We start from the raw sequence: 16309 nt of genomic DNA, 5'->3' as shown, positions 1-16309 counted from the left end.
CAAAGTCATAGCTCTGGGCAGGGTGAACTACCTGGTTCCAGGGTCATAGGCTGCTCACCCAATCCTAACCAGCTGTCTCATCCATTCTCATCTTTGGTCACAAGGACAATGACTTGAGAACCCCTGTGATACAGAGACTGTGGATGGATCAGTGTAAATCCATCACCACTGCTAGAAAAACAGCTCAAAGCAGATGGTGTCTTGGCAGTGGCATGGAAGGGAAGGTACTTGTCTTGCTACTAATTCTTAATACACTAAATACATTGTTCTTACTGTTGTCTCAGTTTAGTTCCTATAGAAAATCAAAACCTGCAAGTTGAACCTTTCCCTATATATTATTTATATCTAAAATTTATTCACTAATGCCATTGTTCATTCAGTAATACAAAGCTAGGTCTCACTCAGCATTTTTTTTTGGTTATATACTCAGGATTTTACTTGGTTATATTTCTATTTGAAAGTCTTAATTATTAACAGTGAATATGCTTGACTAAGGATGGGAAAAATAAGCTCATCAAAACATGTGACTTTAAGTTTTTCCCTATTAGTCAAGGAAATTCCTGCTGCCAATTAATTTCCATGCTTTTAAACAGCTGTCATTTGTGGTGTTTTCCCTGAAAACTGCACACATTCTTAGTAAAACCCATGGGTAGAAAAGAACTGTCCAGAACATTTGCTTTTGATCTTTACTACATACATATACTTTTTAAAAGCTGGCTGGGTAGTCTTAATCCTTGAGGAGGTCTGAGAAAGTCATTTAGACTGATTTTTATCCTATATTTATGAAGATAATGGGAATGTAGAAACTAGGATAATTATATATATTTGGTTACATGCATCATATAATTGTGTTGGATGTCTATATATAGAATTTGTCTTAACAAGGGGGCTTCTTTGGTCCTTTGAAGAGGCTGCTGGACTTAATTTAAGCAGAATTATTGGCAAAGAAAGGGTCGTTCATTAAATGTTTCTCAGTTTTGAGGAGCCATATTTATTTGGGAGTTTTTAGCACTTTATGAGAGTTGCAGTTTTTCAGGGCATGTTTGCTAACAGTTCCAGTTCTGACCTGAGGGAACCAAAGGCAGAGTATTTTTCATACAGAGGACTGTGTTTTCTATAGCTCCTTCCTGACATCATCCTGCCAAAACCAGAATTTGTTGACCTGCAGGCCATTCTATAAAGCTTTCCTTTCAAGTTTGCATGCCCAAACAGGTAGGCTGTATATTTGCTGCATTTTGAGATATTTAAAGTGATTTAAACATGCTTAACTGTGTTTTTAAAGCAATAAGCCTTAAGTACCCTAAGGCTAAATGGTACTGGACACAAATGTCAAAAAATATGATGGTGATAATAACTTAGCAGCAACAAGACTGCTTTTATGCTTAAAAACAGGAGAACCATACATTTAAAATTTGTGGTTGGTTGTCAAATATTTTTTTTTCCATTTCTTTCTTTCTTTTTTAGACTGTGGAAATAGTCTTCCCTGGCCTAGATATTTTCCTGGGCTTAGTCTGTATTTGAGCCATGGAAGGGGGATTGTGGTATCTTCCACTGCCAGTGGGGAGGGTTGGGGGAACACTCTGTTTTTCCTAACTCTAACCTAAATTGATTCCACTTGTTTGGTGGGACTCTCTTGGGATCCCAATACCTTGAGCCACATGTGACTAAGTGGGGTTTATGGCTCAGTTGGCTCCCAGGGCCCTGCTGCCTTATTTATGGTCCAGACTTTGCTTGGGGCTCTGCAGAGCAAAGCTGGGACAAAAATGACAGTCTTCTAGGTTAACTCTGTGTCCTAAATAGGAATAGGAAATCCCAAGGCTAGTAGGAACCATCTGGAAAGACCTCCACACTGAAACTTGTCCTTGTCCTGTTTGTTCTATGCACTAGACATCAAAAGATTTCTTGGTACATGAAATGGTTGTTTCCTGAGTTCATATTTTATAAACATATATGCACAATTATAAATTCCATACCTCTGGACTTCTGTACTTATTAGATCTTAATCATAATGAATACCATTTTATTCCATTTTAGCATTCTTTTTCAGTAAATGACATTAAACATTCCCACATTAACTTAAATGGGTAAATTATTAATAACCATTTTAAAGAGGTTTTAAAAATTTTGGATGGTATCTATAATGATTGCACTGTATTTTAAAAACATAAATTGGAATTTTCAATGCTTTTAAACATAACAGTAACTAGAACATTTATCAAAACTGCACTTAATGATTTTTGTCACCTAGTAATATAACAGGATTATGACCTATTAACACACCCCTCCAATTCTTTTCTGAACCACTGTTCCAGGGAATAGATGCCTTCAAAGTTGCATTCCCAATCTTTTCTCATTTAGTCAGTATGGGCTTTCTGTTTTGTTTTATTTTTGCTTTCCAGGATGGCTGAATCTTCTGGATAAGGAGCTGAGGAATGTACATTTCTTGAGTTGTGTATTACTATGAGGTATATATAAAGATCTGAATGCATGTTAAGTGAATCTATAGTATATAGAAAGCTCTTTTCATGTCAGTGTAATGTGTTCCACCATTTTTATCATATCTTGGTATTTTTTCAGGTGCCTCAGCTAGGGATTAACTAGTAAGCCTAATTTCTTAGATATTGAGAAATATATGAAAGGAGCTAGCTCATCATCATACTTATACTCTTTGTTATATAATAATAATGTTAAAGGAATAATATCCTGGAACCAGATTTATGACAGTCTTACCTCTGAATGTGCTTATGATAAATACTTTGCTTCATCATTTGTCTTTCAGCAGTTCATAATTACATGTCATGATGCATAATTAGTTTGGCAGAACTCTCATGCTGATGTCCAAATACGTTATTTTTTTCCCTTTTTCTATTTCATTTTCAAGAATCTCGCACAAATTATTTCAGAATGGTTTTCTTTTTAGAGCTCTGAATAAAAAAGCCATGTCTTCTGTGGCTCTCCTTCACAGCTGTACCTTCACATGGAGTTTCAGTCCTGGTCCCACTGGAGAAATCAGAAAAACAAACAAATAATACAGCAGCAGTGTGCTTCATGATAGGTCGCAGATTCTGCTTTGACCTTTTCCCACTGGTTCTATACCGGATTGTCTTAATCATCTATTCATTATTTATTCATTCTTGCGATAAATTTCTGTTTTGCTACTTAATGTGTGCCAGGTAGGATTTAAGATGCTAAGTCTGCAAAGGGGAATAAGATCGATGATGTCTCTCTCTGTCCGCTTGGTACCTACGTTCTAGTCAGGGGAGAAAATAGTATGCATAAGAACAAATAATTAAGATGTGCACTATGAAGAAAGCAAGTGATAGAGTGACTTGGAATAAGTAGCTTTGTTTGGGTGGCAAGGCAAAGTCTTCTTTAAAGAGTGACATTTGTAGTGAGACTGGAGAAGCCAGCCTTGTGACAGTCTGGTGGAAAAGCAACCCAGGCTGACAGAGTTCAAATCCAAAGGCCCCAAGATAGGAAACGTTGTAAGGGGCTGGAGAAGCAGAAAGAAGCCCAGTATAGCTGGAGGGCAATGAGCTTTTAGAATGGCTTTCCTCACCCCCTCCTTAGACTCATTTTTGAAGCTGGGAGATTCAGTGGTCCCTCAAGGCTTGGGTCACCTGAGCTACCCACACACCAGTATGAGGAAGAGTAAAGAGAGCCACTAAAAAATGGTAGAGGTGGAGTGGACATTGATGGTTCCAGGCAGTCAGGTGTTATAGGGAAAGATGTAAAAACTTCTTTCTGTTTTCTGAGGCCAACAGTTCCATACCATCTTGTGACAGGCTAGTCAGAAGCTAACTTAGCTTAACAGCTGGTTTCCTTAAGCAAAATTCTCCATTGCAGGACCTTAGGGCAACTGGTGCCTGAACTGGCAACTCCCTTTGTGGAGGAGGGACCAGTCTCAAATCAACATGTTTCCTTTCGCCAGACGCTGCTGATTGACTCCTTGTAAGCTTTTTTGATACAGTAGGCCATAGGGAGGGAAGTGTTTACATGTTTCCTCATCTTTACCCAAGGATATTTTTTCATTGGTTTTAGATAGAGAAACATCAATGTGAGAGAGAGACAAGCATCTATTATTGGTTGCCTCCTGTACATACCCAGACTGGAGAGTGTATGTGCACTGACTAGGAATTGAATCCACAACCCTTTGGTTACAGAATGATGCTCCAACCAACTAAGCCATACTGGTCAGGGCTACTTGTTCTAATTTTTAAGCTGTTAGTTTGGTTCTCAGGCCAGCATTCAATCCACTGAGCCACACCAGCCAGGGCTAATTTTTAAGCTTTTAAAAGACTAAACAAAAATAGGATTGATAAATAGAGAGTAGAGAAATAATCATCAATTACTTAAATATCTTCCGTGCACTTTACAGTAGAGAAAAACTGTCAAGTTCCCTATTACACATGGCTTATTCTTAAAAGATCTGATTGTGCAATAAAAGTCTTCTGAATGCTTATAGTAGTTCCTGACTATTGCATGCACAGTTTTCTTAAGTATTTCAATTTGCAAATATATGGTGTGCACACACATGCCCAAGAATGAATGTAACTAACTTTCCCTCCTCCACTCCTCCTGGGGTTAGACAGGGTGTTGTCCTGTTTATTCTTATCTCCCAGCCAATGTGTAATAGAATCAGCAAAACATAACATGCTGGGACAAAGGGCCTCTTGTTTTCAGCCTTCTAATTGTGCTTCTTTGTGCCGGGAAGGAAGCAGTCATAAATTTCTGTCATTATCTTAAATAGCAAGGTTTCACAGCTTTGGGAATTTTTCTTTGCTTGTTCTTTGTTAGCTTCTACTTGAATTTTTTGATGCTGCAAACCAAACCACTATACTTTTAAACAATCCTTGAAATTTCAGGGAATGTGACCCCCTGATTTCAAGGCAGGGTGCAACCTTAGTGATTCTTTCCTTTGGGAATCTGATTTGAGCTGTAAATTAGTGGACCTTTCTGTTCAAAAAGGCTACCAGCTCCTCTGCTTTCTGATGTGATGAGGATTGGGGGGGGTCTGTGTGTGGGTTTTATTTCTTTGAAATTGTTGTTCATTTCCCAGACTAATATATTCTCCATTCTCTTTCTGTATGGATTGTTTTTAAAAATATTTGGAAGGGCATTTTCCCCTGTTTTCCTGTATTACTCTTACGTTTTTTCAGACAGGAGGGTGTGAATGATAGAAAGCAGCTCATATTATTCTTTTTTCCCTAGTAAAATTGTAATGCTTGGCTTACTGGCACTTCTGCAGTTGTAGGGAGGAGCAAACAGAACTCCTGGTGAGTGGCATGGTCAATGAGGTGGCTTATGGCCCTCACATGCATTGCCTTTCATGCTCTCTTTGTGTTCATTTCTTCATTTTGTTTCCTATTTTTATTTTTATTTTTGAGAATATTTTTAACTTTGTTTCTCTCCTATTTTATAGAGAAAGGCTTTCCCCTTGTAATGTATTCTGGTTCTTTCATTTATCTTTCTTGAAATAAGAACTAGTATTTATAAGGGAGATTCTTTCAGAACTCTTGACATCCCCTGGCTATGATTATTTGGTTAGTCTTAACAATACACATTTGCACTGAGTGAGGAATGTAGTGAGAAGGTATGTGTATGCTCCATTCTTTATGGTGCAGGTGCGGGAAGATAGGTGAGGTCTCCCAGTCACTTGGAGCTGGGAAGTCAGAGAGAGAAGTCAAACGGTTTCATCTGAGCGTGAGGGTCAGACTTAGGCAGGACTTAGCCTGTAACTCTCTCTGGGGTATGTGTATGTTTGCTTCAGGGGTTGGCAATGGGAGTCATAGTGTCATGGAGTTGACTTAAAGATTAGAGGTCACTGTGGGCTCATTTGAGGCAGCCAAAGAATCACAGGAGCATGCTGGGGCCAGGTTCTCTCTGTCTGTTGGAACAACAGACAGAGTGAACTCATAGCTTTTGGCTCAGCCAGAATCATCTTCTTGCCATCACACAGCTGTGCTGCTTGTCAGATCCAGAAGTAGCATTTTATCATCATTACGCCATGATTCCTCACCCTCTGAAAGATTATGCTTAAGTGTTTTATTTTCTTTGAACTGTTCTCCACACACATAGACTGACAGTCCTACCTTCAGAAAACACTGCTGGGGCCATCCTTCAAGAGAAGTCAGGCCTTTGAAAGTCCTTCCTGAAGCAATCATCCCTCTACCTACATTTGTAATCTTTTCTCTCTCTATTGATGTCATCGTGGGCCCCTAATCTCTTCCAGCCCTTGAGCCTGAGATGGCGAGTTGGCACTACCTTTCCATTTTTCCATTGCAAAGAAAAGTCTTTTGTTTTTTCCCCTCCTACTTGTTTCTCTACAGAAGCACCATTACTAATAGAGCATACATTCCCTGGGTGAAAAAGAACAATGGAATTCAGTGTGTCAACTTGCCGAATTGGAATATTCTCAACCTTGCTGGTTCTCAACTCCTCAGACCACTACAAATGGTCTGAGTGAGCAAATGCTACTGACTTGTAAACATGTTATGTATGTCTGTGGGCATGGAACTGTGTATGTATTTCTTTTAAGGCTAGACTCCTTTTGGGAGAGAACCCCAACTCCAGAAACAGTGTTCAAGCAAGGCACAGTGTGTGTATGAGTAGCTCTGCTTAGGGAGAACATTTCCTCTGTTGCATTACAGCCTGTATGCAGCTGGAACCCACTAGCATCCAAGCCACACAGGTCCATTTGCATAAAGTGGATAAGATTTTGCCGTGTTTACCCCACCCCTGGAATGTAATTGAAAGACTATCCCAACTACCCTTTTGAAAATAAAAATGCTCACTTTGAAAGGCCAAAGACATGAGGACACACTCCTCTAAAAATGGGTTACTTTTTAAAAATTTATTACTTTGTGGGGTTGTGGGTACAATGCAAAAGTGTACCCTAATTAAATCTCAGTGGAGCTCAGAATAAGACATGTTATATTTCTTGGTTAACTAACCATTTATATAGGTGACTTCTCAGAAAGTCTAGATGTTGTTCCAGAAAGACAGAATAGTCCCTGTCAGCTTGATGAAAATAACTACCTTCTCTTCTCCCCATGAAATGGAAATCTTAGAATTTCATTTCAGGAGAGTGTGAATGATAGTTGGGACCCACCAGTGGGCCTTTGTTCCTCAGAAGCCAGCTTGCTAAGTTGTGGGGACTGTGGTTGGCAGATCCCAGTTTTTCAGCTGGTATCCTCTCAGAAGACCCAGAGAACCTACTTTGAGAATGAGTCAGACACACTTTCTGGCTTTTATCATGTATGTGCAATTTCTGAACATCCTTTTGAAAGTTGGTAGTTGTAAAGGGATGGATGGGCACAGCCAAGAATTCATTCAATAGACATCTATCAACTGACAGATGTGATAAATGATGATGATTCTGTGGCTACAAAGAAATATTCAGACTTTAGCCTAAATCAGGTTTGGTTTTGTTTTGTAATAGTAGGTTCCAAGGAAGGCTAGTTTTGTGGAATGTTAATAATGTGGGAAAGGAACTATGGGTTAATTAGCTTAGGAAATGAATGAATTAAACAAAGTTAAAAGGCTTTTTTTATTGGAGGGCTTCTAAGAAAGCCTTCAATGTTCTTATTATTCTGATTTAATATCCTGGTATAGATGTTCATCTTAAAGATAGGACCAGAATATGCAGTATTTCCCCCACATGTTGTGCCCAGGGATCCCAATTTACAATGTGCACTTTCATGTGACCATTGTGGTCCCTAAAAAACCATCTCTTTGAAACACACTTTGAGAAATGATTCTATTCAGAAATATCTTGAAGTTTATTGTCCAGCTGACGGTGGAATCCAGCTTTCAGAGTATCTGTGGTAGAGCCGGGGGCAGTTAAAGCCCTGTCATGTGTTAACACTGGGTGAGCACCTCACTTCATCTCAGTGAGGAAGGTGGGCTCCATGAGATAGAGTGATTAGTGCAGAAGGCCCCACACTTCACTGATTATATATCTCTTTCTGAATATCACCCCCTCCAAATACTGGCATTTATTTATCAGTTGTGTGGATTTAGTACAGTGGTTATATGGTAAGTACTCCATAAAATAGAATGGAGATTACACAAAAATAGAAATTTAAAAGGATGAGAAAAAAAACAATTGTAAAAGGAAGTTCTGTCATTTCTGCCTGCACCCCATTGGTTTGGCTAGTGCCCTGGGATTCCTATACCCACCAGGGCTCTACCACAGATATTCTGATTCACTGGGTTGGGGTAGGGGCTTGGCTTCTGGAATGTCAATGTATCTGCCCAGATGATTCTGCCATTGTTAGAGAGCAGTGTGTGTTTAGTGGGCACTCTGTAGGTATCCTGGGAAGCCTTCACAGACTCCATACCCTGTTGTCTTTTCTCAGGTGAGGATAGGAGGGAAGCTCCCTGGTGATGCTCCCTGCTTACTGTAAGGAAGGTACAGCTCCTGAGTGGCTGGGCCCAGTGACAGGCTGGGATCCCAGGCAATCACTGGGCCCCTGAGCCTAGTTTTTTTCTCTGAAAAATAAGGGGCTGATTTAGAATTGCCTGCAGAGTGTTTTAGAGCCCTAACAGTCTTTGATTTAATTGGGTTGCAGTTTTTATTTTGAACATAGGTGTGGGTGATTCAATTTCATTCAGCAGTTTACATACACATATTTCTTTTTTATGTTTGAGCTAGTTAGACCATAAGCCTGAGATTTTCTTATTCTACTTGGGCACCTGGACAGCAGTAGGTGTTCAAATTTTAGGCCCCCAAGCAGAAGGTTCAGAAGGGGCCTCTCTTACTCCTCTTTAATTGCAAAATAGACAGATCTCAAGGGTAAGGGCCCCCTTCCTTTCCTAATAACCACTTCTGTTCTGTGTACCATCAGTGCAAAACAGCATTTCCAAATGCCACATCAGGAGCATGCTCCATGGATGAAGGCCTCTTTCCTTAAGCCAGGCAATTTACTGCTCAGATCTCAGCCCCTGCCCCCTCAGAGTTAGTTTTCTTCCTCCACCTCTTGTTTTAGCCTCCAGAGAATATCCATTTGCAAGCTAGTAAGTTGCACATATGTATGTGTTTGAACAGTTATCAGGCATATATGCTGCTCAAACTGGGTTTTGATTTAAAAATAAACAACAACAGAGAACACAGTGGGGAGGCCCGGGAATGGATGAAGACATTTCAGTTGTACCTGCAGGTGGTGGTGTTTTTTGACCTTGACAGTCAGTTTTAAACAACCTGTCAAGCACCTTTGTGTACTTCTGGGCACACCCACCTGGAAGATATTATGTCCCCTAAGCTTTATGTGCCCCAGCAGGCAGGCACCAGGTCCCTGGATTTTGTCCTTATTGATGGAGGGTTAATGCATTCATGGCAGGACGTGACTAAGAGGGGCCCAACTACAAACACTGTTTTCATTTCATTCTTATTTCTCTTCTCCCTTGGCTTAACCCCTCTCAGCCTGCAAGCCCTACCCCACACCCGCTTCAGACTCCCTCCACCCCCCAAATCAGCCTTCTCTGCTCTCTCACCCACTCTGGTTTCAAACCATTTCTTTCTGGCTTTGATATCCCCTTGCAGAGCTGCAAGCAATCAGGAGATTATAGGCTCCAGAGCACAGCAGGGCACACTGCCTGTTAGGGGGCTCAGGCCTCAGTCCCCAGACCACCACAGGAAATCCAACCCAGGAAGCCTGCCAGCCTCTGGGACTCTCCACCACAGCCCTGCGCCTTGTCTGGTGACCAGCTCCTCTGGGTGGGGCACAGCAGGGTGGCAGGGCGGCAGCTTAAGTGCTGCCAGGAGACCACTTGGGGAATGATTTGGACCGGTCTAGTATGGTCCAGGTCACTGTGGCATCTGTTTGAATTTTATCTGTTTAAACTTTGAGTCTCTCCCCTGCCTTCCAAAGCCATATAAGCTGTTGCCCAGAAGTTGGGGTGAGGAGAGATAGATGAAGGGCCCCATTGGATTCAGCCTCATGCCTATCAATGCTTGCAAGTTTCAAGTTATTTGAGGATGCAGATGATGTCTCCTTACCCGGGGAATACCTCTTACTTGGCTTCCATGTCTAAGTGCCCAAGTTGTTGAAGAAAATCTGTACCATTTTTCTAAAGGTAATGAGAGAGGGGGTGCTTGTTCTCAAGACCAGATGTGCATCTTATCACTCTGCAATACTTATTCCAAAGTCTGAAAGAAATAGGCCCAGATCTAGATATTTCCCTACCTGTGGTTGCCATGGCCAGCAAAGTATTCCATCATTTGGTCGACTCACAGAGGGGACTAGAAGAGACATCTGAGCCTGGTTCTCTAGATAACTTCACCAAGATCTGACTGAGGATCTGAGAGGAAGCACCTTTCCAGGCCATGACAGTACATGACACTGTCTACCTCAGGGACACAAATCCCACTGACCTACAGGCACATCTTTATTGGAATGTTATTTACTGAACTTTGGCACAAGTCCTTCCCTGGGATTTCCCAGTAGGAATGAAGAGGAGAGGAGGCTGAGAGGTGTATGGGATGAGAGTGACTGGACTATATTTCCAGTCACTGGCAGAACCTGGTTTCAGAGAAGGTAAGAGAAGCAGAAATGTAGGTGAGAAATGGCATGCACCTGTGTGCCCCTGCCCTTTCCATCCATCTGTGAGCTTTCAAAATAGGACTGTATTTGACCCATGCTGGTTGAGTTGGGTTTCTGTCATTTACAACCCTGGACCTTTCTTCTTTTTTGCTTTCACAGAAAAAAAGCATCATTAGATCTTAGGATTAGGAAAAGGGGTCAGTGTCTTTGAGCAACTCTGGAGCCTTTCCTTTCCAGCCTTCAAAGTTAATGACAATGCTACCTAATTAAAATTCTCCATAGCTTGAAAAATGTCCTTATATATATTTTCTCTCATTTAATCTTCACAAATGAGCTGCCTGTCCTTCTATGGCCCAGCTGTCATGAGCTTGGCCAGCACTATTTTTTCTGGACCAGCCCTGTCATGGCTCCACCAGTTTGTCTGAGACCTGGAATCCCTGCTATTCAGAGAGGTCTTCCTGCCCCTCCCATGATTTTCCATCTACCAGGTAGGCATGGCTGCTTCCTGCTCAGCTGAGTAGTTCATCTTGTAGGGTTGAGTCCCAGCAGGTGCTGACAGCCAGGATCAGGCATACGGCAAGTGGATCCTAATGATTGTTTGCCTGAGCTGACCAGTAGAAACCTATAGACCCATGCAGGAATTATGAGCTAAGCAAGGGCAAGCCCCAAGCAACCAATTGCACTTGATAACCTCTTATTTCATTTCTTTCTCTTTTGGTTAGTCTCTTGAACCACTGTGCTGTTACTGCATGCTTCCTGAGCTTTCTGCCCTTTGGGATACCATGTGAGGTAGGTGATGGAAAGAGAACACAGACTGGAGTCAGAATGTCCAGGTGCCAGTCCAGCTGTGCCATGGACTGCTGTGAACCCCTGCCCAATTCACTTATAAAATCTTGGACTACTCACTCACCTCAAGGACTCTCATGTGCCTTAGATAAGATCTCATGTAAGGCGCCTGACATATACAGTAGTAGGTGCCTAGTAAATATTCCTCCCTTGCTTCAGTAGGCTTGCAGAAATTTGGTAGTTGTGTAGGACAAAACAGCCCTAAGATCTGTTGCTCATTTAGTCTGAATAATAAACTTTAAGGTCCCTACTAACCTAGAATGCCCATAATTCTCTGAAATAGAAGCTCCAGGGAGAAAATAAAAATAGGTGTGATAAGTTGCCATGGGAGTGTGAAAACAGAATTGAGTCTATATCACTCAAATCATACAAATGGAATTCCTCAATTCACTAAAGGAGCATTTTAGAGCAGTACCTATATTCTTGTTAGGTCTTTTTTCAAGAATGTAGCTTAAACTTTATTAGTTTACATATTAACATTTTCTCTTTCCTCGGACCCCCAAAAAGAGTTGAAGAAGGCAGCTGAATAAAGCCACTGTGCATTTTGAGTTTAGGTCAAATGCATGCTTTATTTCCTTTTCCATGTCGAATAACAAATGAAAAGAAATCATCTTCCAGCGATTTGGGATCTTGCCTGGATTCAACTTGACTGTCTGAGCTCCCCTGGTACTCTGGGTTCACCAGCTGGACAAAACTTTGTGTTCTTGATCACTTTTCGTGTCACTTTTGATTCAGAAATTAAGTTCTGTCCTCTCCCAAGGCAGCTGTCTCTGGTCTGTTCTCAGGGGTATCAGAGGCATTGACTGACCTATGCTTGAAAGGACTGCATGACTGCATGATGGAAATGTCTGAAAGAACGCTGTGTTACCACACCTGCCACTTCTAAATGGAGCCAGAGAGCCTCCAAATCAGAGGGAGACCAGGACAGAGAAAGCCAGAAGAGCACTGGGATGGGAAGGGTTGACCTCCAGAGCTGCTCTCCTTTGACTACCAGCCCAGAATACCAGCTCTGCTGGGCAGCCTTCCCAAGGCCATACTCCTGGAAGCATACAATACCTGCCTGTGTTAGTTGAGATAATCCTTTAGGCCAGAATAGGAATGGTTTAAGACACTCTTGCAAAAGAATGAACCTTAAAAGCATTTGATTAGTAAGTTTCTATAGTGGAATTGTTTTACATTTTTGTTTCCTACCTCTGTTCCCATTTACCCCAGTCCCCTCATTCCTTAGGTACTTCTATTAGCTTTTTGTATAACCTCCTTTATTTCTTCATGTGGGTGTAATATGAAATAGTTAATATGACTGTAGAGATTATTATCCCCCCTGTCTTTTCTTCTACCAAAGAAGGCCAAGCACTCACCCTGTCTACATTTTACTTTTGTCATGTGAAGTTATATCCTGGATTCCTTTTCTATTATTAGGCCATAGAGAATTTTCTCATCTTTTTATTTATTACATGGTATTCAATTCTATGGATGTGATCAGTTTATTTTTTCAAAATATGGATCTTTGAGTTTTTCCCAATATTTTACACTTGTAAACAATACATTGAGCAGTTGGTGCATTTTAGAGTCAGTATATAGACATAGAGTCTGAGAATATACCCTCACGCTGTAGGAAGTAGGGATGTGCCTGCATCTTCTTTACCCACCCACCCCCACTGCCTTTGTGCTATAACTAGAAGTCCCACCACATGAAATTTCTCTTTGGGGAGATTACAAAAGCACTTTTATATTGTTCACTAAAGACCTGGAGGAACCTACATATAGTAAAGCAGGGTTGAAAATAAGAATTAGTCTCTCACTCCAGACCTAACATGTCATTGTAAAGCTCTTGCTTGTTTAGGCTCCAGCCCTCATTTAACAAACTAAGTGGAAGCCACGATCACTCTTTACAGCAGTTTTGAAATGGTCTCATTCTTCAGATTCTGTCAGTTTTAAGAGCTGTAAAGTTATGGTCATCCTATTCTCAGTAACTTTGGAAGTTTAAAGAAAACTTCTTTTTAAAAAATGAACCCACACATAGAAAATTTTAAATAGCATTAAGAAGAAATACCGCTTATTTTTCTGGTGCAAAAACTAGAAATTATTTATACAATTTGGGCTGTTGGTTTTATTTATTTGGGTTGTACCCTAGTGTTAAGTGAACAGTACAGGCTGGTGTGGGGGCCCACAGCTGGGCTTCCAGGAGCAGAACATTGACTTCAGAGACTTGGAGGTGGGCAGGCGAGAGTCTGTGCTGAGCTCAGGCCAAAGGCCAGCAACCAGTTTTACAAAATAAGCTGTGTAGGTTTCAAGTCAGAAAATTGGAAGGCAGAAAAGGGAAAATATTCTTTAACCACATTGAGAAAAAATGAAGGGGAAGGCTAATGCTGTCTCCTTTTTAAAATAGGATGTTGGGAAGACAGATTTTTAATGGTTTTAATCTTCAGACTTGGGCAGAAGGCCAACCGTGATCTGAATACAGAAAATGTGGAATGAAATGCCAGAAAGGGAAGTGGAAAGTAGTGGGTTATGGAAACAACCAAATGTGTCTGAATTTCCAGGCTCCTCAAGGAATTGGTTGAATTGTGGCAAAGTTGTTGAAACAAGTTTTAAAACTCACTTGACTGTCCATATGCCTCCCCAAACTCTAGAGCATTATCACCTGAAACTCAATTTTAAGTCGTAGGCAGAGCTTAGGCTGCTACCCCACTATCGTGTCATGTTGGCCAGAGTAATTCGGTTTTTTTTTCAGTGACATCAATGGGAGGCAAGCAATGGACAAACATGTTCTTTACCAGCACGGCAAATTATTTTTTTAATCTCTAAAGGGCAACCATTTTAGTGGATACGAAATTAATATAAGCCACAGGGCCTTACACTGTGTGTGTGCAAACACATGTACATACACACACAAGCATCCTTCCTATTGACCTCTCTGGTCATTATTTCCTAGAGACACACACAGAATAGTACAGTGATCTCCACTCTGGTTTTTCAGGTGTGTCATCAGGGAATAGGCAAAGAGTACAGTCACAGAAGGGCTGAGAGGCTCAGGGTGTGCTGTGAGAGGAGCTGCTGGTCTTTGCATCACCTCCCCGACATGGCAGGACCCTTGGACCCCTTTAAGGATGTGCTGGTCTCGTTAGAAGCTAAAGCAGCAACTGGAGGGTCATTTTTTCTTATGTTTTCAAGTAGATGCCTGACCTGATGGGAAGCAGACTCATGCTTATCTGGTATCTAAGGCCAAAGAAATGACTCTTCGTAAAAAGAAAATGATAACAAATCCTTTTTTATAACTAACCTGTGCTATTCATTCTGCAACAAAACACCTTCGCTCATGGCTTAACTCTAGCAGCAGACTAGTTGGTCACCCAGTGCTATATCAGGGGGAGCCTTACTGCTTATTTATTGCTTTGCTAGTAAACCTTCAAGCTTCTGCTTTTCTAGGTTAGATAATCCAAACAGTTTTGAGTTCTTACAGTTTCTACCTCCTTTTTTTAATCATCTTAGTTGCTTTCTTCTGGATCACTTTCTAGTTTTCTTTATTGCACAAAAGTTGAAAAGTCCAATGTAGGTGCAGGATGCTGCAAAGGTGTCCCCATGGTGAATTCGGGATTCCTTTATGGACCTCTTAACCCTGCGCCTAGCATTGTGCTGAGGACATCTCATATGATGTCCTATTTAAGCCTTACACCCTATACAGGGTAGAGGCTATTATCACTGGTATTTTATAGATGAGGAAACTGAGAAAAGAGTGTCTCTGTGTCTTGCCCATCTCCCAAGTAACAGAGCTGAAACTCAACCCCAGTCTCTGACTGGGACCTACAGCCTGAATCACTTCTCCCTGGTGCCATGATTTCATTCACCAATCCTAGAATCTTATATTAACTGACAACTGTGCTGGGCAGCTGACTGGCTTCCACTTAAAGACCATTACAACTCCCTTTTACTACTTTATTAACACATGGTTAGTCATTCTTTACTTCAGACTGGTCTGCAAGTGTTCCTGGAAATTCATTTTATTTAGCCACTTTTCTAAGTTCTTTGATTATCATTAAATTCTCATCCAGCCCTTTAAAAGGCTGTTAACCCCTCTTAGCTCAATTCCTTGGAAGATCTAATGAGATGAGGTCTCTAACCTGTGAGCCCCACAGGGAGTCTCAGGCGTCCAGTGCCCTCCCCAGTGTCATTTCCTACTCTTACTCTGGCCCTCCCCTGGGTTTCTATGGCAGACTGAATGGAAGGAGCTATAGAATGAGTAACATTGTTGGGTGTTCAGTGGCAGTGAGTTTTTAGGTATTATTTATTCAAATTTGAGGGATTCACCAGAATTTCACAATAACTTAAGAAGAGGAATCTAGCTTGAATCTAGTATTTTGATTCAAGGCCAGGGTTATTGTGTACTCATTGCTCTCACTGAGAATCTGGGGCACTTCCAAAATGTCAGTTTGTGGAAGCCTTGCCTTTGGAATGAAAAAGCACCATCTATGAAAAATATTCACCTGACGTTGAATTGTATCACAATCAGCATACTACACAGTGCCAGGCATGTAGACAACATTCAGTAATGGTTTCTAAAGTGATGGAAAGAATACATATAGGAATAGCAATGGTGATTAAAGTGATTTTACTTTTTGCTAAAGATATCTAGTATGAGTTCCACAGTGTATAGAAACTAGTTTAAGCAGGGAAGAGTAAGACTGGAATAATAATAATAATAATAATAATAATGTATATTAATAACTCTTACTGTTATCCTTGAAATTAAAATCAAAGAAATTCTCTCATAACACATTTTTAAGAATAACAACAACAAAAACTCAATGTTCAGAATCTTACTAATTCCCTAAAAAGAGGATTTGAAGAGTCTTCAGTCTTTTAGCTTTCCTTTCCTTCTCTCTCTTTTTCTCATTTCTTGCCCAGTGGTATTAAAAATG

General features: G+C 40.9%; 1 protein-coding gene across 13 annotated transcripts in view; it reads left to right on the top strand.

Annotated features, from left to right (window-relative positions):
- The window catches only part of LOC123819436 (aminopeptidase O (putative)), a 448779-nt gene that overhangs the window by 126139 nt on the left and 306331 nt on the right, over positions 1-16309 (top strand). The window lies entirely within an intron of this gene.

The sequence above is a fragment of the Phyllostomus hastatus genome, unplaced genomic scaffold, assembly GCF_019186645.2.
Source record: "Phyllostomus hastatus isolate PE091 unplaced genomic scaffold, TTU_PhHast_1.1 phas_contig_312, whole genome shotgun sequence".
Taxonomy (NCBI): Eukaryota; Metazoa; Chordata; class Mammalia; order Chiroptera; family Phyllostomidae; genus Phyllostomus; species Phyllostomus hastatus.
Note: the sequence above shows the minus strand (reverse complement) of the source record. Positions and strands in the feature narration are given on the sequence as shown.